This window comes from Mirounga angustirostris, unplaced genomic scaffold (assembly GCF_029215605.1).
Source record: "Mirounga angustirostris isolate CCGP_5_RB_7025 unplaced genomic scaffold, mMirAng1.0.hap1 SCAF_1, whole genome shotgun sequence".
Lineage (NCBI taxonomy): Eukaryota > Metazoa > Chordata > Mammalia > Carnivora > Phocidae > Mirounga > Mirounga angustirostris.
In genome coordinates, this window is record NW_026991709.1 from 8,211,424 (window position 1) to 8,234,326 (window position 22,903).

Sequence of the window (22,903 nt, forward strand, 5' to 3'; positions counted from 1 at the left end):
TATCAGTATAGTAAGTCACTCAGTTCTTTTACCTTCTTTGAAGTCATCTGTTTTAAAAATTGGATATTGATTAATCATCAAAAATTCTTTTAAATGATCTATAAGCTGATAAATGAGTTAGGTCCTGTTTCCATTTTGTTGAAAGCAAATCATTAGAAACCATCTGACTTACTAAGAGATTTGTTACTATGTTACAGCCAATCACATGTGTAGTGTAAGGAATTCGATACAAAAGAGGGGCTTTATCAAGGTATATCAAATAGCTATTAATTATATCAGTTACTCTTATAACTGGAGGCATCTCTTTTAGCCTGATATTTTCAAAGACTTTTAGAAAAATACAAATATTATCGATTTCACTACACCTTTGCCAAGGAAAAGTTGAGTAAGGAAATGCTGAATAGGGTGTTCAACTAAATTTTGGCAAAAGATAATAAAAATGCTGCCCCTGTAAGTGTGAATAGATGTTGAAGAAACTCTAAAACACTATCTTATCTCCGATAAATGAAAACTCTCAAAGACATTATGATAATCTGCTAAACGTGGTGATTTTTATCTTCTTGTTCTTAAAACGAGGCAAATGATGCACAGACTGAGACACCCATGAAAGACAGGACTCACCAGGATTAGTGGGGTTAATAAAGGCAAGGTGCTTGACTCCTGGTGCCAGTACCTGGGGCCATAAGCTGCTTGCTAACAAGCTAACAAGCTCTTTCTACCTCTGAGGCTGCTGAACGTGCAGAGGGGTGGCTCTGAAGCCAGCGAAGCCAGCATGTCTTCTCCCAGCCCCAAATATTTCTAAGGCAGGTGTTGAGCCTTGCATGTGTCTGCTGTGTGGGTGACGTGAGGCACCGCTGTCCAGGAGTCTTTGTTTTGTCCTCATGGGAAAAATACGTTCTGTGGCCATAGTAGGGGATGGAAGAAGCAAGGTGGCTAAAGGAAAATCAGCATCAGGTGGATTGGGAAGCCAGGTTCCAACCCAGGCTACAACACATACGACTTCAAAACGTTGCAGCCTGGACCGGAACCTGGCTTCCCACTCAAGGCGGTGCAGGGAAGACAGGGATTGCCTGGAAGCCCACCTGTGGCATGTAAAAGGGTGTCCACTGCACTGATATTTCATATGGCCTGGGGCCTCGGGAGGCTATTGCACTCTGGAGCATCAATGCTGATGGAATGTAGTTGTTCTGGGTCAACTGCAATGGGACCAGTCACAAAAGAAAAGGAGAACAGAGACTGCAGGTGGGCGCCCAGACAGACACGCTTGGGAAAGGCTACCTGGATGGTGAGGCTGTACTGATTATGTTGTGCTGAGCCCCCTGGGGAGAGCCACACACCTTGGTGGACACAGAGCAGTCGCCTGAGGCGTGGGATCAACACCTGCCCTGGGACCACCTCACCACCATGCTCCTGTAGTGACCTGGACCTCTGTTCGCATTTCCTCTTCTGGCTTCTAAGGATTTCCTTTTCTCTCCAGCTTCATTTTTCACTGCCACCTACATTTTTATCATGTACCGAGGGTTTTAAGTATTTTGGAAGGTGACAACTTTTCAGGTTCTCTACACAGCCATATTGCCAGAAATGAAAATGCTTCTGTAGTTTTACAAAAGATTTTCAATCACTGCCCATTGGGGAGGGCCAGAAGAAGCCAAAAACCTACAAGATTGGGTCCCAAAGCCACAAGCTTGAGGAGGCATCACAACCCCCCATGTGTTGGGGATGACTGTGGTCCCTGCTTTGGGTTGAGGCTGGAGAGTGCCTGGAGAGTGGGGTTCATTTGAGCCCCACCACAGTGAGGAAGTTGAGGGTCAGCTTAATGCCCACCCCCGACCCCTGGTCAGTCCAGAGGCAGTGGTCAGAGCAAGTACCCCCGCCCCCCTCCAGGTGGATTTCACGTCCAGTCCTTTCTCAGCAATTCGCCTCTTTTATTCCTGTTTCTTTCTCCTTCTCATGCTCCCTGTTTTCCACGCTCATGTTCTTGGCCACAACTCAGACTTACCTGTACACCCCAAGGAGTACGTAGTATAGCATCTTACACACCTGAGGTCACCAAAGATCTGCCCCGTGTGTGAGGGGGTGTTTGCTGTCCCCGACCCCACTTAGAACGAGGGCTTTCTTGCCAGTGAGGGTATTCTGAGAGCCGAGACTCACTCTTGGAGGGTTCTCTCCCCTCTCTTGGTCACAACGTTTTGGTTCACATCTATGACATTTGGTACTAAGTTCACGGTCAAGAATGCAACCTCACAGTTACACATTTTTCTTGTGGAACAGTGCGATCTGATCATGCTGCAGTTTCTAGGAGTGCCTGGGGAAAAAAAAACAAAACTAGGGGCTGCCTGTAACTCCTCCTCTGAGCTCCACCAGGGGCTCTGAGAACTTCCATGAAGTTAGTTCTAACCAACCGAGCCCTTACAAAGCAGCAAAGCAGGGGCGCCTGGGTGGCTCAGTCGTTAAGCGTCTGCCTTCAGCTCAGGTCATGATCCCAGGGTCCTGGGATCGAGCCCCGCATCGGGCTCCCTGCTCGGCTGGAAGCCTGCTTCTCCTTCTCCCTCTCCCCCTGCTTGTGATCCTGCTCTCACTGTGTCTCTCTCTGTCAAATAAATAAATAAAATCTTTAAAAAACAAAAAACAAAGCAGCAAAGCATTTAAGGCCAGGAAATTTTATTAAACTACGTCTTGTTTGAGAAATGAGTTCGGAGCATTCCCAACTCAGTTTCCAGCTAATGTAAACGCTGAAAGCACATTCCTCATTTGGGGAGTGAGAACAAGGAATTTTATGTTTTAAGTGCGGGAGCCAACATTTCTAGACAGATTCTTAATGTTTTGGGGTGGGACAGAATGGAAAGAGGACCAGCCTGGGAACTGGAGGGTCCAGGCAAGCCCCAAGCTCTGCCACTAGCTTGCTGGACAGCCTGCAGCCAGTGGTTGCTGCCTCTGTTTCCCCATCTGTAGCAAGAGGAGTAGGAATGGTCTCTGAAGTCCCATTCACCCCTAATGAGCCAGGATTCCAAGCCACAGAGAATCCTTTTGGCCTCAGCATCCCTTTTCCTCTAGTAAGTCCTGCTTCTGGTGTTCGCGTTGCCTGGTGTGCCCTTGGGAATAGGCACAGTATTTGGGTACTTTTTCTCTTTTCATCCATTCTGCAGACAAGCCAAAAAAAAAAAAAAAATCTATCACTATCACCCACTTCGCCAGGGCTTTTTAAACCATCAGAAAGTTGCAAACAAACATCCCTTCTGCCTGCTTCTGCAACATTTTAGCAAATGAAAAGCTCTTCTGAAATGTTCTGCACTGCAGATATTTTAGGACAAATTTAAAATGGCTGCACAACAGCAGAAATTGACAGAGATACTCAAACATGTGAAGGCAAATCCAAGAGATCTCAGTTTTCTCATCCAAACTAAATTGCAATGTCATGCTTGTCTTCGGGGACCAAATGCTTCCGTCTCTCCATTTAATTCGCTGTGCATTCCTGCCATATGCTTGCAATGCACTGAGTTCGCTTTTATTTTCCACTTAATCTCTAAAATGAATGTCTCAGCCATGCCATGGTTGCTATGAAATCAGTTAATTGGGCCCTTACTGCAGACAGCTATGTCCCCTGCCCCGACCATGTGCAAAGCACGTGTTTTATGTGTAATAAACCAATCCATAAATGTTTATAGGAACAGAAAACACCCAAGTTACAAAGTGAATCTCCAAATCTGAGTGTAGTCCAGCATGGGGCAATGAACTTGGGTGGCCAACAGATCTGAGCTCCCATCCCCACTCAGCGCTTCACCAGCTTGCAAAGCAATCACGGGAAAGACCCCATCATCAAACGCAGATCTAAAGCGTGCCCCCTCCTCAGAGCTACACTTCCTGTTGCAGGGACCTTTCCAAACCAGGTGGTGGCCTACATGGGTCAGTTATGAGAAATCACCACTTCATTCAACTGTCTTTTCGCCAGGAACGATATGGCAAAACTAGAGGAGTGTGATTTTCAACAAATCCAGAAGGTGAGGGGAGCCCCTCTGGTTTTTCTGTGGTCACCCCAAACAACCCCCGGCCCAGTGCACGGGTGCCTTCAAAGAAAGGAGAAGAGAAGGAGGGGAGGAAGACCCTGTTGTTCCCCATCGAGCTTGGACTGGCTTTCCTGCTACTAACGGAGAAGTAGGGCTCTCTCCTGGGGACAGTGGTAGAGATCCCCACCCATCTCGGGACCACCCACCCACCTGTGGGAGTGCTACCCCAGGCCCACCCCTAAGGTCTGTGGGGTCAGAGCAGAACACGGGTGGAACCCCCAGGACACACCTATTCTCTCCTGTCCCCATCTCCCAACTGGTCTAGCGGAGGTCCGTTTCCCACTGCCACTGATGTCATGTGAGCTGCCGTGCCTGCCCTGCCCTTCCCAGCTCTGCCAAGTTGACGGCCTTCACCAGCAAAATCCCTAAGTCCACAGGGGCTGGCAAGAGCTCCCCACGTGCCGTGGGAATGCTGAGAGAAACTGGGTGACAAAGGCCATGGTGTGACCTAGGACCCCGTGCAATCTTTTGGGGCTGCATGCACGGGACAGGCCCACACCTGAGTCCGTGTGGGGGTGTCAGCAACGACGGAAACCGGGGTGGAAGAAGGTGGGGATAGTAACAGAGGAAGGGGACAGGGTGTGCCTCCAGGCTCCCAGCACCGTGCCCACCAGCTGGCCCCGTTGTCTCGCGCCTCAGCGCCCGGCTCTAGGTCCTGATCTCTGAGGAAGAAATCACACCCGAGCCATTGCTGACAGGAACACATGGCCCATCACTAAGAACCAGGGGAAGGCCCCGCATGGAACACCTTCAGAGGCCAAGAATCAGCTGAATGGTAGTTGAGGCTCATTTCATATTTGAGAAACACTTGTAACTTCACAAAGGACTCTCACATCACTCTTCCTGTGTCCTGCCTTCTCTCCTGCACACACACACACGCACACCACACACAGCCTGCATGGAGATCCACATAAAATCTAGAATTACTGGGCGCCTGGGTGGCTCAGTTGGTTAGGCGACTGCCTTCGGCTCAGATCATGATCCTGGAGTCCCGGGATCGGGTCCCGCATCGGGCTCCCTGCTCGGCGGGGAGTCTTCTTCTCCCTTTGACCCTCCCAACCCTCCCCCCTCTCATGTGCTCTCTCTCTCAGTCTCTCTCTCTCTCAAATAAATAAATAAAATCTTAAAAAAAAAAATCTAGAATTACTTCTTCCTTGGAACAAAGAGTCTGTTGAAATTCTTGTGAAGAACAGCCAGTGAGTTCATTCAGCTTCTTTATAAATAATAGCAGCTTTGATTTGTGGGTCACATTCAGAGATGCCGTCTTCGAAAGATATAATTTTTGGAGATGTAATTACTTCAGAAAGTGATCTGGCTGCCACCGTGGAGGGTGTTAGTCTAAGAGCTCCAAGGTTCACCTCCCAGCCCTGGGGATCAGCTAGTGGCACACACACACACACACACACACACACACAAAGGAAATGTGTTCAAGGGCCAGGAGAGCTAGCTAAGATATGGCTCAACCCATGAGTTCCAGTGTTGTTGTGGGACCTCACCTCCTTCTGTCTCTTGGCCCCACTGTCTCTGTGCCGCCTCTGCCTCACGCCCTCTCGGGTTCAAGTTCGATGGAGAAGGGCTGCGCTCCTTTCCTGTAGCTCCCAGAAGTTCTGAGAATCCCTGTTGACCTACTTGGGTCCCACCTGGCCTGGGGATGTCCACGCGGCTTGGCAGAGAGGATGAGGAAGAAGGTGCTGGGGAGGCAAACCACGCACACCCACCGCCTCCAGCCTCCTCCACGAATCTGCCCTGACCCTCAAGCAAGACACTTCATCTGATAAGTTTGCTTGCCATTGGAGCAGGAGTGGAAAGCCTGCTGCTTCCCAGAGTGGTTGAGAAAATGAGAGGAGACCAGTGTAAGTGGGAGGGAGGTATGTGCTGGTCCTGACCGTGAGTGGCCACACGACCTGCCCAAGGATATGGTCAGGGCTCTGACAGCGGCCAGGCCCATGCTCCTGCACCTGCTGCATCCAGGGGCTGTGAGGCAGGGAATCTGTGATTGTCACCGACAGAAAGCATGCCAGGAGGAGTTATCAGGAGACGCCAACACTTTTTCTCCCATTTGTCAATCCAGCAGAGAAATGTTAAATCGGGAAGGCAGAAGACAGCCAGAGTCACAGAGAAGACCCTCCAGCAGCTTCGCTCTGCTGAGCGCACAGAGAGGGGATGCTGGACTCAGCTCATGTTTCATGTCCCCAGCCCCTTTGTGGTGCCTAGAACATCGCAGAACAGAGAGACGTGTGTGTGCTGGCACCACGAACCAATGAATGAAAAACCAAAAAAATGGAGGAAGAGCTAACACGCCAGGCACCGTGCTTGATGCTTGACATCCACAGTCTCTGATGCTCGTAGAAATCCCACGAGGTGGAGCATCAGGTTCTGAGAGGTGGCAAAAGTTGCCCGAGGACATCCTTGCCAGAAGTGCTACCGGATCATCTGGAGCACCTGGGTCCAGATCCCTTCGGGGTCTCCACGCCTGAGCCACCTCATCATCATGGGGCCTGTCCTGGGTGGCATTACTTCACACTCTGAGGACTGTCATTTATAGTATAGATTCATCTGACCTACTTTTTCCTGCAAGTTGTTATAACTAAGAACCCGCCTCTGACTTTCTGTGGAAAATCTTTCAGTATATAAAGCAGGTCGTCTATTCTGACTTAGGGTAGCCCGGGTTAACATGAAAAATACTATATAGGAGAAGAAGAAAGACAAGATAATTAAAGGAATACTAAACTAGAATTACACCAAAGCTGGGAGCTGGAATACAGGAGGGACACGGAAGAGGAGAATGCATCAAATACTGACCCAAGTCCCATAATCCCACATGTACTCGTTTCCTGCCATAACAGTCCCAAGGACTGGGGGCCTTAAACAATGGAAACAGATGTTTTCTCAGGTTCTGGAGACCAAAAGTCTGAGACCAAAGTGTGAGCAGGTTGGTTCCTTCCAAGGTTATGAGGGAGAGTCTGTTCCCAGCCTCTCTCCTAATTTCTGGTGGTTGCTGGCAATCATTGGCCCTCTTTTGTTTGTACGTGCATCACCCCAACCTCTGCCTGCATCTTCCCGTGGCGTTCTTCCTTTGTGTGCCTATCTCTGTGCCCACATTTCCCCTTTTTGTAAGGACACCAGTCCTATGGGATTAGGGCTCACCCTGATGACCACATTTTAACCTAATCACCTCCACAGTGACCCTATTTCCAAATGAGGTCACATTCTGAGGTTCTGGGGGTTAGGACTCCAACATGTGAATTCTAGGTGGACACAATTCAACCCATAACACCATCCATCCTAGAATGGAAAACCATCTAACTGCATTTGCCTTATTTCTAAAGCGCATTTTTAAAGCTTGCCTCTGCTTCAGTCATCCACTGTCCTTTCCCCCTTAGAGTATGTTTGCGCCTCCCTTCCTCAGTCCTCACATCCCTTTAAAAGTGCACGGTTTTACAGCCGTGCCCGCACCCTTCCCACCCTCGCACCCCGTGACCCCTGGCACTGATGGTGACACTTCCAGCTCAACCGCAGCCCCTACCTGTCACCTCAGAGCCTTGCCTTCCACCTTACCAGGAACCCCAACCCATTGATTTCACTCCCAATCCATCCTCAGTTCCTCTCGTCACTTTTATCTTTACCCCGCCTAAGTATGTGGTCTGCCATTTCAATAAAACTCTTCACAGTAAGTTAAATGTTTCCTTCCTAATCTTTCGTTACTGTTGTGGTTATACCACCTGGAAAACTGTCAGCCCTAGAGGAAGCCAACCACCAATCCTCCCTGATTTGCACATCTCTGCTGGACGATCTCACATGCAAAATGGGTGAACAGGTATCATTATAAAGTCAAGGCGCCCAACCTCACATGGCACTTCAATACCATCCAGCAACACTACTGGATTCCTCCAATCAAATTGCTCTCACAGGCTCTGTAAAGGCCATTTCAAACTTTCTGCACCCATCCTCCCTCAGCAGAGGGAAGTATCTTACTTCATAAAAGAAATAGAATATGTCAGATGGGCAGCTCCCAGTTCCCCCAAACAAGCCTACAAACGTTCCTCCATCTCAATTCATCCGTTCTTTTGCTCCCATTGCCTCCGAGAAGCTGCCCCTCCTCCTGTGGACGTTGGTTCCTGATCCCATGCTTTGGATCTCATCCCCTTTGTCTTTCTCCATAAACTCAGGGGACCAACCATTCCAGTTTACCCAAAGCCATTCTGGTTTCACACTGAGAGTCCTGTGTGCCAGGACACCCCTCTGACCTGCACAAATCAGGACAGATATTCACCCTAAAACACTACAGATGATACCCTCTTTCTCCTGAATATTCAGCCTCTCCCTTGCCAAGAAATCCTTTGCAATGGATGTAAATGTGTTAGAGTCTCTCTTGTTAAAATAAAACAAAGCAAAACAAAACCTTCCTGCTTCCACAGCTCCCCATTGCTCTCTCTCCTCCCTTCTATGAGCAGATTCTTCATGAGAATTGTCTATATCTCCTCCCTCCCTCTTCCTCTTGCCCGTTCACACCTCAGCCCACTCCCGTGGTGTCTAACCCCACTGCTCCGCTGCTGCATCTCTTACCCAGCTCCCCAGGGGCCTCAGTCTACCAATGCAGTTAGCTGGTTCAGGTCTTCATTTACTTTATCCCTCCAATCAGTTTTTGATGTTGACCACACTTTCCTTCTCTCCTTTCACTCCTCTGTTCCCTGGGCATCTCTGACATCTAACTCTCCTGGCTTTTCTTCCCCTATTTTTCTCAGGATCTCATCCAAGGTCATAGTCCCATAACCAGCATGAAATATCAGAGTTTCTCATAGCTCAGGCTAAGACCTCTGGCCCCCTCAGTCTATTCTGTCTTCAATTCTCATCCCACCCACTTCAGTTGCCATATGCCAGTGACTCCCAAATTTACCTCTAACCCAGGCCTGTCCTTGGAGTCCAGAATGTTCTATCCAACAGCCCATTTGAAAGCTCCTCTTAGAGCTTGGGTGTCAAAGGCACCACAATCAACATATCCAAACTAAACTCACAAACACCGCCAATTCCAGTCCTCTCTCTGGAGTCCACATGATATTCAGTTGCTCAATCCAGAAACCTAGGAGATCCAGATACCTGCTTCTGCCCCACCACCATCTCCAATCCAGTATCAAGCTCAGCCCATTGCAGTTCCTAACTATCTCTTGAATCCATCCACTCTCTCCCTCTTGTGACCTTTACAATCCACTGACTCCTGCCCAGACCATCAGCAAGGCCCCTAGCTGCTCTCCCCAAGTCCACCCTCACTGTATCCCAGCACACTGTGACACTACAGCCCTTTTCCCAACACAGATCAGGGTCTTTCTGTCTCCTTAAAACTCCTCCAGGGACTTCTTATTCATGGAAGTTATTGGTAGTGGCAGGTCCCTAACACACAGAGAAAACATTCACTGAATCAAGCTCATGCCACACTGTCATCTTCCTATTTAGTGACATAGAATAAACATACAGGATATTAATGTGGCTAAACTGGGACCCAGACTGGTTCATTTGGAAACAGCCCCTTCAAAAACATCAGCAAGAGGCAGCTGGTCAACCAAAGGCAATCAGCCTCTGACAACGGGCTACTGTCATCCCCACCACCTCCCACTACAAAAGTCCTAATCTCCAATTGATTTCATCCTGGGATTATTGTAGAGGGCTTTTATGACTTGCAAAAAAAAAAAAAATCCTCTATACATCTCCTTCCATTTCTCATTAATAATGTCTATTGAGAAGTATATAATTTCAATGAATTCTAAATCTGTGGAACAATACAATGAGTGGAAACTGGAGGTGGCTGCCAGAGAGGAAAAGGCATCACATCTTCCTCCTAGAAATCTCTATGCTAAGATTCCTTGCATCAAACTTTTCTGATTTCTTCCAAAACGGGTCATGGTTAGCCTGCAAAAACTGAAATAAGTCAAGGGAAGGAAAGGAGAAACACAGTGATGTATGAACTTCCTTTCATAGGTGACCAGTTCTTTACAAAAAAAGAAAAAAATAAACATTAAGAACCCAAAGGAATGAATCCAGTATGATGTGACTCTGGAAATGACCAATGCTGGGAAATAACAGAAAATAGGGAAGAAGGTTGATTTTCATCATTATATTGGGCTGAGAAAATTCCCATGGAGTCCATGGCCTGGGAAGCAGCGCAGTGAAATCAGAGAAGTCATTCGAAATGCGCACCTATTGACAGTTTGGTTAGGAGAAAATGCTGAAAGACTGGAGTGAAGTTATCCAGAAAGGAAAATAAAGGATCCTCATTTTTGTGTCCCAGTCTAAATATTAGCAAGATGACATCCCGCAGAGACCATGGTCCAGTTCTGCAGGGTTAGCAACTCAAGTGTTGATGGCCACGATGCGTGCCACCAGAACTTCCCAGGAGAAAGGCCAGCCTCGAAGGCAGGTGGCCTCCCCCATCATTCCTCTGAGGAGCGTTCCAAGAGCTCACCAAGCAGGCAGCAGCTCGTGGAGGTTTGAGCGAGGAAGACCCGCTACTTTCAGGACAAGGTTCTGCAGACAGAGCTGCCAGGCCTCAGCCATTCTAGGCCACCCTCATGGGCAAAGCCCCTTCCCCGTGAGCCCCTTCCTGGCCTTCACCCCCAAATCCTAGCTCTCTCTTGAGGCATTTTAATTCTTGTGAAAAGGTCTGAGAAAGGCGAGGACGTATTCGAAGATATCACCGCTATGGGCTCCACGTCAGCCTGACGTCCCCTTGGGGCTGTCACAGCCACCGCCCAGCTCATCCCTGCCGGAAGGGCCTCCTGGCAGCCTCAGAACCGTCACAGACAACACGCCTGACATGGACACAGGGTGCTGGCCCAGACTGCGGGTCTCAGTTTGAGGTTCAGGAAACACAGGCACGGCTTGCAAGGTAGCTACTTCCTCCCACTCTACCAGTGTAAACAAAGCCACGGACGCGGCTCTCTCTTTCTACCTGGTGTTGTTTTAAAACATAATGCATCAGTAGAAAATCAGAGATTTGGTAAGGCCAGTAGGTCAGGAGACAAATGTCATTGCAAAGCTAGTTTGTTACAGATGTCAAGAGGACGGGGCCACGGCACAGGACACGGGACCCACACGGGGAAGCACCAGGGTTGGTCAGGACTTGGGGCTGGGGGGAACCGTGGCAAAAGCTTTTATCATGGTTTCTGAGGGAAGGAAGGAGCAAAGCAGGATAATTTGAATGATTTCAGTGGGCTCTGGGCCTAGGAGCTATCCCTAGCTATCTGCCCCAGGGTGATTAGGGCAGGTGAGAGCCCTAATTACCTCACCCAGGGGTGTCAGAGCCAGAGGTGGGTGGGGTGTGAGCTCTGGATTGGTCCATTTGTGTTTGAAAATCACTCTCACAGGCAAGCTATTTACCATCCATCTGCGGGGATTGGCCCACATTGGGATGGGCAGTCCCTCCAGGGTCAGCAAGTCCCCAGATGTCAAAACATAGGAACACAGAAGATAAAAGATATGGTTAATACATTAACTCAGAACCAAGTTCTTTCTGAAAGAGCCATGAAGTATGGCTCCCCTGTCCCACCCTACCCCTTCACACACACACACACACACACACACACACACCCCTCAGCCAGGTCTTTACATTTAATAGGACACTAAGAAAGACCAAAAGACTCACAGCATCCGGAGAAATGAGCTGAAAAGTAAGAATCCCATCAGCACCTTTAGGATACAATAAGGATAACTATAGTAATCTGTGCTTAATAAATGGTGTCATGGACTGGGAACATATTGAGTACTCTGCACAGTGCTAGATACTCATGAATTATTCCATCTAAGAGATGGCTTGTCTCCTTCACAGCAGGACAGATGTGGGGTTCTGTCCCTCCCCTTCATCTGATCCATGCACACAACCTAGGCCTCTCCTGTGCAAGCCCCACTGTTAGGACTAGTCTAAATGGACTGCAAACATGCCATGACCCAGAATCCTGGTACCTACTGTTCCTGCTCTCAGGAATGCTGCTGAACTTCCCCGGCATGCCTGTTGGAACATACCAGCCTCCCTCCAGGAGGAACAATAAAATGAGATGGCAGAGATTAGCCCAAGGAGGAACACTGTCTTTCTTCACTGCCTCCTTGCCTTAAAAGGCAGGGCCAAGTAAATGATGAAGCTGCAAGAATATGGTATCAGCCAAGGAGAACTCCAAGCTGGAGGTGTGAGTACAAATTGTTGGGATATTCCTGTCACTCCCAGAAACTAGCCATCGAGCCAGAATGTGGACACTTGGTGGTGATTTGTGAGCCGAAGGATGAATCAAGGTGAGGGTTTATTTTGGCACACCAAGTTTTCATTTGTTCTTCGGGGATGTTTGATTCCCCTTAAACATCAAAATTCCATATTGGAAACATCGATCCTTCTGGGCTACATTTTTCACCCATAAATGGATTGGAATGAGGAACATAGAGATTAGGTGGTATATTTACTTTAAATCAATACTTCAAAACCAGACTTGGATGAAAGCAGACTCTCATTTCTAACGGTATTACGCATATGTTTACAAGGCTGTGCTCATTCAGAAGGCTTGCCTCACCCTCTACAAACCAAACCAAATTTTTGACAGGTCAGGAAAGATTCCAAACTTGAAGAACAGAGGTGGGTTCATTACTAGAGTCATAAGAAGAATTTGCCACAGTTTCATTAACTGTTCATGGTTAGTTGAAGAATGAAGACATTTGCCACAGTTTCATTAACTGTTCATGGTTAGTTGAAGAATGAAGATCACAAGAAAGGCTATAGCTATTGTGAGACTTACGGACATCTTGAGACATTTCTGATAGTAAAACAGGATTGGATTTATGAGGAAGCTCTAGAAAAAGCTCCTGAGTGCCTCCCACATAATGTTTTCAAGCCCAACAGCCACTGTTAGAGAAGGGATGATGCTTTGCAGTTGCATCCCAGGGTAGCCTAGGTAGCGGTGCCCCAGAATCTATCGGACGAAAGCTCACTTATGGCATGTGGTTCAGTCAATCCAATGTCACCAACGTCCAAACCTTTACAAACATGCAGGATGCAAACTACGCTTTTCCAAAATTTGCCCCAAATTTCAACTTAAGACCACATTTATTAAACAGCCCATAAGAAGATGTCTTTGCTTTCATAAATACATTGCCTCTGTTGTATTACCTTCCTGGCACTGGATTTGTGAATCAGTCTGTAAAGATCTCCACCAGTCAGTGGAGCAAGTGACTCTTGATCTCGGCGTCATGAGGTCAAGCCCCACATCAGGCATAGAGATTACTTTCAAAAAAAATAAAAACAAATGAAAGTCCATTGCTTTGGTTAAAAATCCCTTCAAGTCTGTTTTTCTAAAGAAAAATACCTGTTTTCTTGCAGTGGTGAGTTCTCACACCTGCTCCTTCTTTTATCCATCAGTTCTCCTCCCCTATGGGAAGGACACCTTGGAATCTTTCTGGAAATTGGAGGACAGGAGGAAGGACAGCGAGTTTGGTGGTTGTTTTGCAGGCATGGTGTCAACTTTAGGAAGAGTTTCAAACATGCTCGGGGCATCTCCTTATTTTTCCAGTTTCACTGAGATATAACTGGCATGCAGGACTGTGTGAGTTTAAGATGGTCATACATAAATTGTGGCATGTTTAGCAAAGTTTAGTTAACATTCATCGTCTCACATAGATACCCTACAAAAAAGAAGAAAGGAAAAAGGGTGGGGGGAAAGGGTTTTCCCTTGTGATGAGAACCCTTAGGATCCACTGTCTTAACTTTCAACCGCTCCATATGAGGGTGCTAACTGTGGTCATCATGTTAGCATTACAACCCTGGTACTCTTCGATCTTCTAACTGCAAGTTTGTCCCTTGGGACCACCTTCTCCCAGCTCCCCCATCCCTACCCCACCCCTCTGGTAACCACAGATCCGATCTCTTTTTCCATGACTTGGGTGTTTTGTCTTGTTTTCAGTCCACAATTAGGTGAGATTACAGGGTATTTGCCTCTCCCAAGGCACTTCCTTCTGACAGGCTACAAACAAAGCAAGGTACAAATGGGTCCTCTGAGAAAGTGGGAAGTGTATGAGTCCACAGAGGGATCAAATGTGGCTCTGGAATTGCGAAGTTAATGAACATAGTGAAAACATAGACTATTATGAAAAAGCAATAAAAGTGAACTATGTCAGGCCAGGCCTAAGCTCTCCTTAATTTTCAGCTACCGTTCTCCAGTCTCTGCCTGCTTCTGAAATTCAGATCCACAGGCCTGAAGGAAGTCAGGAGGAGGGATTTTCCATGTTCTGTTCCCTTCCCACACACAAGCCATCCAGTTACTAAAAAGGGTGGTGTTGTTACACATGTGTCTTAGAGGCAGAGACAAATCTCCGTTTGGGAACTAAAGGTTGTTTCATAGGTGTTGATGGCTTTGGACCTCTGCCAAATCAAATGCATGGTCAGCCAATGGTCTCCTGCCCTCACAGACCCCCAGACAGCTGGCCAGATGCAACTCTGTGGCTAAGAGTGGTCTAGACACCTAAGTGGCCTGAAGCCAGGAGTATCCAGAGGATGCCAAATTAGTTTTTCTGAAAGTGTCTAGTTCTACCTGGGATCACTTTAGTCCAGAACTTGTGTGCAAGTGACACATGGAGGCTTCGAGATACATAGGGGGTCCCGCTAACCTGAAAGGCCCTCCTGCCTCTTCTTTGGGGCACAGCTAAGGGCATCTTTGTCCGGGAGACTTCCTAGGTGGCCAGCCCCACGGTCTTTAAGCTGGGGCTCTCCCTAGGCTGCTTGTCTTAGCCTTGATCATGTGCAGCCTCGACCATCTGTTATATTTTTCATAGTCCAGGGCATTCTCTCTCCAACTGGATCCATGCCATTGTAAGTTATCAGTGTAAGAATTATTGGTTATACTTTGTAATTCGCTCTTATTTCTTTAGTTCCCCAAATCTTTATTGAGCACTTACCATGCCCCACATTGCACCCAGCTCCAGAAACACAAGCCAGGCACAGTCCCCGCTTGTCACGGTATTTATGTTCTATCAGCAAGAAGTCTCACGGGGAACAGGTGGGGTGTGATAGGCAAGTGTAACAGAGAGAACTAACTCAGTGCGGACATCAGGATGGCCTGCTGGAGGTGGTGACATGGCCCCTGAGGAAAGCGTACACATCAGGCAGTGGAGCAGAGACTGCATAAGAACTTTGGACCTTATCTTAGGAGCAACAGGAGCTCACTGAGAGGCTCTGAGCCAGACACAGATATAATCATATCTGCTTTGTTCCAAGGTTACTCTAGCGTCAGGAGAAGAAGAGAGAGGAGAGAAGAAAAGCAGAAGTCAGGAACTGCTGCTAGAGATGAGGGTGGTGTGGGCCAAGGACATAGCGGTGGCAATGGGGAGAGAAAGAAGCTGAGATCCAAGATATATTTCCGAGGTAGAATCAACCATATGCGTGAAGTGAAATTGGATGTCAGTGGTACCATTGACTGGAATGAGGAACCTGGGGCGAGGGGCAGGTTTGGAGGAAAAGATGATACACATTGCACGTGTTCAGTTAGGGGCATTGAATGAGACCCCTAAGGGAAGCTACCCAGTAAGCAGGTGAGTGTATGGGTTTGGAGATCAGGCATGAGGTTTGGGTTGGAGGTTAGAAAGTCAGCAGCTTGTGAAATCACATGAGTGAACAAGATCAACCAGGGAGAGAGTATAGACGAGGACCTCGGAGCCCCAGAGAAAGGATGGAGAGGCCAAGAGGACATAGAAGGAGGAGATGGCCAGCAGGGTCAGCTGCAGAGCCAACCCAATGAGCTTGCACGTAGTAGGAGCTCCAAGACCACTTCATCCTTAGAAGACCTAACAGCCAATCAGTTGCCTGTTGCAGCAGTGGTCCATCTGAGGTTTTGGTTCTGTGAAGGGCCAGTAATTAGGATGAGATCATCATCCAGGGTTTGCGTCAGCTATGTTTAACTCTTGATGGCCCCACAAAGAATGTAGTCAGTGGTTCGTGTAAGTTTTAGTCTTCTCAAAAACACAAACTTACTTTTAACACCAGTGAATTAACATGCTAGGGCAAGAGCCCACAGGTCCATCAAAATGGATGGGTGCCCTTTACTCATCAAAGAGAGATCCTAAGTCTCTTACTAACACTGAATCCCACCCCTGTCTCTGTATCGTCCTAATTATCAAACTCAAGACTTAAAGATCTGGGTTTTTCACTAGAATCTTAAAGTCAGTTGAAATAAAATATTTATGTTCAACTATGCAAAGAGTAACAGAATCACGTGAGCTTTATAAACCCTCCGGAGGGCACTCTCAGGGTCACAGACTCTGCTTTTTTATCCCAAGATGAAGGCATTTTCATTATAAATGTCATTTTCTGTTTTATTTGGGAAGGATAAGTTCTAAGAATTTTAAACGACCTTTTTAAAACTATGTCCAAGGAGAGATTATAATTTATAGACATGGCACTCAGATAAGTAGAAACAGAACTGCCTTGGTTTCTCTGTGACTGAAATTAACCCTGCTCTTAGGCTCCCTTTCTGTTTCCTGGTAGGAAAAAAACATACATTTCTAATTAAAGGTAACTCAGTCACTTCCAGCTTTAAATGTGGTTAATTCAGATCTAAACTGTCACTCAAAAAGTTCCCCTCTCCCACCCTAAGAGCCATCTGAATGGGGGTGGGTTACACATCGCTCTGGCACTGGTGAGGGGGGGTGTGGCCTATGTTCATCCTGCCTCCTTGCTCTCCCCACAAGGGCTTTGGGGTGTCACGTGGCCTCACTCCTGGGCTCCAAGGGCTCACCAAGCTCCTGGATCAGAAGCTGCTGGGTGGGTGCCTCTCCCCACTGGTCCCACCAGTGCCCCCAAGCTGTCCACACACACTCCTGCAAACACACTCCAGATCACGCACACTTGCACACACACAGACACACACACACACACGAGGGCAGCTCACCCAAGCACAAAAACGCACGTGCATACACGCCCACACACTAACAGGTGCCCAGTGCACTCATATACATGCATACACACACCCACACGCACTCACTCTGGGGCCAGCTCCAGGCCACCAACCAGACACACCTCATTTGAATGATTTACAGTTTTTTTAAAAGGATGACCAAAGCCAATCCTAAAAGGAAATAAATATAGAAACAAATGAAACTAACTAGACATAAAATAGATGACATAGCCACATAGAAAAAAGAATGAATTCAAGTAATTTTGAACACAGTACTTTGATTGTACTACCTCGGCGGGAATGTTCTAAGATGAAAAAGAAGTGCAAAGAAATTCTTAATTTTATCTCACAAGCTTGTGGTTGATGGTGTCCAAAGTGCAACAGCACCTGGCGAGTTCTTTTAGAAGATGATTTATTCAGATCGTACGAGAGAATCTGCTACCATCACTCTCCTTCCTTCCAGAGGAAACTCAGATGACTTTAAAAGGAACGTGAGTTGGGGCGCCTGGGTGGCTCAGTTGGTTAAGCGACTGCCTTCGGCTCAGGTCATGATCCTGGAGTCCCGGGATCGAGTCCCGCATCGGGCTCCCTGCTCGGCAGGGAGTCTGCTTCTCCCTCTGACCCTCCCCCCTCTCATGCTCTCTCTATCTCATTCTCTCTCTCAAATAAATAAATAAAATCTTTAAAAAATAAAAAAATAAAAGGAACGTGAGTTGTATAGAATAAAAGGAGGACCTCTTATGAGGGTCTTTCTTCCTGGCTTATAGATAGCCACTTCTCGTGGCATTCTGGCGTGGCCTTTTTTGTGCGTGCATGCAGGAGGGAAAGCTCTCCGGTGTCTCTTCCTCTTATAAGGACACTAATCCTATTGAATCAGGGCTCCACCTTATGACTTCACTTAACCTTAATTACATTCCTAAAGTCCCCAGAGTCCAAATACAGTCACTTTAGGGGGTTAGGGCTTCAATATATGAATTTTAGGAGCAAACAATTCAGTCCATAACACCATGTTAACCAGGAAAGTTACTGAACCTTTCTTTGCCTTAGTTTGCTCATACACAAGATAGACATCCTAACAGGGCTGCTGTATGGATTGAATGGTTGATGTGCATAAAGCATTTTGTGCGTGGCAGACAATAAACACTCAATAAATAGCATTTGTTATTTAATTCAATACTTAATTTGTGAATTTTATTAACTATTTAGTGAGAGTAAATTAGAAGTACACACAATGTCTTCTTTTAGACATTAAGAAAATGCACATTTCAATTTATTTTTGCATAGCTGGAGGTGAACCTCACTGGCCCTCCAATATTTGGGTAACAGAAGAAGTACAACTGTTTATTGAAGGGACTTTTAACCTGAGTGTAAGGCAGGGCTTGCTGTTATTTAAATAATCAGCAGTTGGCTGAACCTACTGAATTAAAATTATTATTATACTACGGCAGAAATTACACTATACTGTTTCTTTTTGACAGTGGGCCTGGTAAATCACCAATATTCTTCTCCCACACAAACACTTACAAACATAAGTGCAGAACACTTTATTACTGTGCTAATTCAGTGCAGTTCTTACTGAGAATAGCAAGGAGTAAAGAGAAACATCCCATCATTTAGCCAGTATCTGAAATAAAAGGCAAAGTATCTACAGTCAATTCTTTGTTTCTGAATATTACAATCTAGATTGATTAATTTTACAGTATTCAAAGGTGGTGATGGTGGCTTATATCCATCTTATTTTACTGGAATCCTGTTCTCCAAGCAGTTTTGATGCATTATCTGTTTACACAGAGTGAATACCTCTGGCTTTATGCAGGGGGCTCTCCCTTGAGGATGGTTTTCATCATATTGGTATTCTGCTTAAAATATTTCGCATCATAATTTGCTGCTGGGGATCTAAAAATAGGGCTTTGCCTGTTAAATCCTCATCTTGCTGGGCCTGACCCTATGTTTGCTCAGTCGCTATGACAGATTCCTATGACAGTTTGGTTTCCTGGCTTCTAAATGGACTGGGCTTTGCATCCGCCACCAATAACATGCGCTCCCTCCCCTCCACTCCTTACTCTTGCATAGTCTTACTCAAGGAATGAAATGGCCACCAAAAAGATGGACTATTTCTAATCACTTCCCTGCAGGTTAAACTCTTAGAAGATTAACCAGAGATCCAAACAGAGAAGCTCTCAGTGGAGAAATTATGAAATGAAATAATTTTTTAAAGATGCACACACAGGGGACGCCTGGGTGGCTCAGTCGGTTAAGCGGCTGCCTTCGGCCTGGGTCACGATCCCAGGGTCCTGGGATCGAGTCCCACATCGGGCTCCCTGCTCAGCAGGGAGCTTGCTTCTCCCTCTCTCTCCTTCTGCTTGTGCTCTCTCTGTCAAATAAATAAAACCTAAAAAAAAAAAAAAAAAAAAAAAGATGCACACACAGCGTTGGGCTTTGGGAAAATAACTTAGACCAGACAACACTGCTATGAAAATCAAGCTTTGCCTTCCAAAGCATTAAGTCAAAGGCATGCCTGGATCTAGAACACTCCAGAAGACCTCTTCCTCCCCTAGTCCCACCTTGCCTCATGCCATCTTGCAGTGACATCTGCATCACTCAGCATCTTCTCATTTCTTTTGAGACTGTGAGGACAGATTCCCCAGGGATGTAATTTGGACCAATCTCACTAGAGGTGTGTCTATTTCTTAGACTGTTCAAAAAACCAATGTTTGCCTTTATCGATCCTCTCTGTTTTTCATTTGTTTTCTATTTTATTAATTTATGCACTGATCTTTATTGCCTATTTCCCATGGGTTCATCCTGTTGTTGTTTTTAATTTTTTTCTTTGAGTAGAGCTGACACACAATGTTACATTAACTTCAGGTGTGCAACATAGTGATTCAACGTCCCTATACCCTGTTGTTCTTTTTCTACTTTACACTGGAAATTCTGCACATTCATTTTCAGACTTCCTCCTTTTCTAATATAAGAATTTAGACCTATACATTGTTCTCACTTTCCATGTGTCCCATAATTATGACATTTAGAATTTCAATATCATTCGGTACCAAGCATTACTGAATTTCAGTAGGGTTTCTTCTTTGACGGAAGTTGTTTAAAATGTGATCATCTATTATGAAACACATGGTAATTTCTAAAATTCATCTTTTTTTTTGTTTTCCGCCCTGTGCATGCAAAGCTCAAGACTTGTATCAACTCGTGCACAGAATTCATGCACAGAATTCTCTTGCCCAGTTCTGTCCCCTGTAGGATTCCCTACCTCTTTTCAGCTCCCAAACCCCCACTCTCCATCTCCTGTCTAGAAAGACAGGATTTCCCTCTGAATGCTAGGCACTTGTGCTCTGCGTGGTTGCACACAGGTCACTCTCAGAGTAAAGCAGTGAGAAACGAGAAAAACACTACCACAAACTCTGTCCACAATCCCCTTTCCCAGTCCTCTGGCCAGAAAGATTTTCTCCAGGATTTGGGGGCCTGTATCACGCTGCATGTGAAGCAGTTCCCAATGAGGCGGCACTGCGGGCTGGGGTACCTGACGGGGACTCCCCACTTGCATCCACTGGCTCAGAAGGGCACCTTGTCTCAGTGCTCTGGTCAGAAGGACGGGATTTCTACCCGAGATTTTGTTGTCAGCACCTGCTGCCCAGTTCTGTGCTGGGGCCACTCTCAGGTTAAAGCCAGGTGATGAAAAAAGGAAAATGGAAAAACAAGAAATGTACCCCCTAAGAAGTCAATCTTCATGTTTGGCACCCCTCCCCATCTTCTTGCCAGTACTAGACTTTCCAGAGTCTTCCGGTGGAAGGTTTTGTCTACACGAGTTAGTCGTTTGTAATCAGCAGGAGAGAAAAGCTGTATTTACTCCATCTTCACCAGAACCCGAAGTCCTATCCCTTACTTTTTTAATTGAAATTACTTTTGATTAAAATTATGGACTTTGTAATTTTCCAGCACCTAGTTTGTATTTTACAAACTGGAAGCAGAAACCTCCCACTTTCCTTTTTAAGGACTCACAAGCCATCTTTCTATTTAATAATACATCTCAGACATTTCCAATCAACAATTTTAATTAAGCTGCTTCTCTATAGTTTCCCTAAGCTGAGTTTTTTCACTTGACAACGAATATTTACTGGGAAGCTACAATGTTGAAGTGCTGTAGTAAATGCTAGGAACATGGAAATAAACAAGACCAATGAGCCCCAGTGCGATCACAACTCAACAAGGGAAACAGACACTTAGAGGTAATTTCAAATGATGGGATAAAGTGTCACTGAGTGTTAGGGAATCCTGGGCTCAACAGTTCCAGCTAGGGACTGGTCAGTCACAGAGTGCTCCAGAAAGGAGATGATTAAGTAGTTAGCTTTTCAAAGATGAGCAGGATCCCACTGGAGGAAGGCTGTTCAAGATAAGGCAAGTAGATGAACACAGGCATAAAAATACAAATGCAAACGGTAAGACAGCCAGTATGCCTAGAGAGTAGAGGGCGAGCAGAACCGGACATCAGATTTCTCATGTTTTGCTCTTCACCAAAAGAAGCATCTCTTTTTCCAGAGAGAACTTTACTCACTAAAAACCTACTGCAGGGGGACCCATGTCAATAGGTAAGACAGGAATCTTTCTGAAAAAAATGAAAATTATCAACTTACACTAGGAGGTGTTTTTAATATTGTACTGTTGGACAAATACATTAATATTATTTTTTATCCCTTTTTAAATGAATTAGGACACCACAAGATGAATTTAAAAAAATGGAAAATCATCCATGAGCATTTCTTTAAATCTTGCTTATTCATCTTTTTATTACAAAAATTAAACAGTCCCACTAAAATGGTTACTATGGAAAAGATATTTTGCTATCTCTACAGAATTCAGTATGTGTATTTGTTTGTTAGGACTGCTGTAACAAAGTATCACGACGGGGGCTTAAATAACAGTATTGTCTCTTGGACATCCTCTTGGTTGTATCCAGTGTTGTTTCTTGATACCAATATCCCAAGTTTCTGATTCTCTATTCAGCCAATTCCAATATGATGTTAAATACCCATTTAGAGTTTAATTTTAATAATTGCATTCTTTTATTTCTGGTTGTATTTGGTTATTTATATAGCCAAAACTGAAGGTCTAGGTGGATTTTTTATTTGCCCATCTCTGTTTTCTAATCACTTTACAATAAACATGTACTTCCTTTATAAAAAAAAAAAAAGTTGTTAAAGTTATTTTATCACCTTTTCCCCTTGACTTCCTGTGTATTTCTCTTTCTGAGCCCACATGTCCCTGTTATCACCTGTCTTCCCCCATCACTCCCAAACACAGATAAAGAGTCAGCAGTTCAGAAGAGAAACACTGGTTGAGAAATAAAAGCAAGGCAGTGCTCTTTTCTTTTCAATACCCAGAAGTCCTGTAATACTTAGTTTGGGGATGAAGAAGAAGAGCCCAGGACTGGAGTGAGGACAGTGCTGACTCTGGCCCTGACAGCTGAATGGGGTAAATCGCTTATATCCCTGGCACCCCAGTTTCTTCTTCTAGCCACAAGGAGCAAGTGCAATGCTCTGAGAACATTCCATATCTCTGAATTCCTCTGTGTAAACGCCCACATATGTCTTCTTCTCCCCACTCTACCTGCATTCTGCACAAAGCAGTTGCCTGATACACCTTATTGGCTCTCCCAGTGAATGACATCCGGACTGCCTGGCTGTGTTCTTGAATGAATGAACAGTGGCCACAGGATGACTTTTGTGAGTCTTAGGTACTTTTACCTTTGTGGACCCCAAAAATGATTTAATTATATTACATTTTACAATCTAATTAGTATAAAGATGACTATATTAACATTTTCTTCTGCTTAAAAGTTTATCTTTTTTTCTTTTGATTTTAGAAGAATTTTCATGGGTCCTTGAAAGCACTGTGGGCCCTAGGCCCTGG

The 22,903-nt window shown here is 45.8% G+C and overlaps 1 protein-coding gene across 1 annotated transcript in view; it reads left to right on the forward strand.

Moving 5' to 3' along the window:
* KCNJ6 (potassium inwardly rectifying channel subfamily J member 6) overlaps positions 1 to 22,903 on the forward strand; it is a 68,435-nt gene that overhangs the window by 44,372 nt on the left and 1,160 nt on the right. The gene's annotated exons all lie outside the window — the stretch shown is intronic.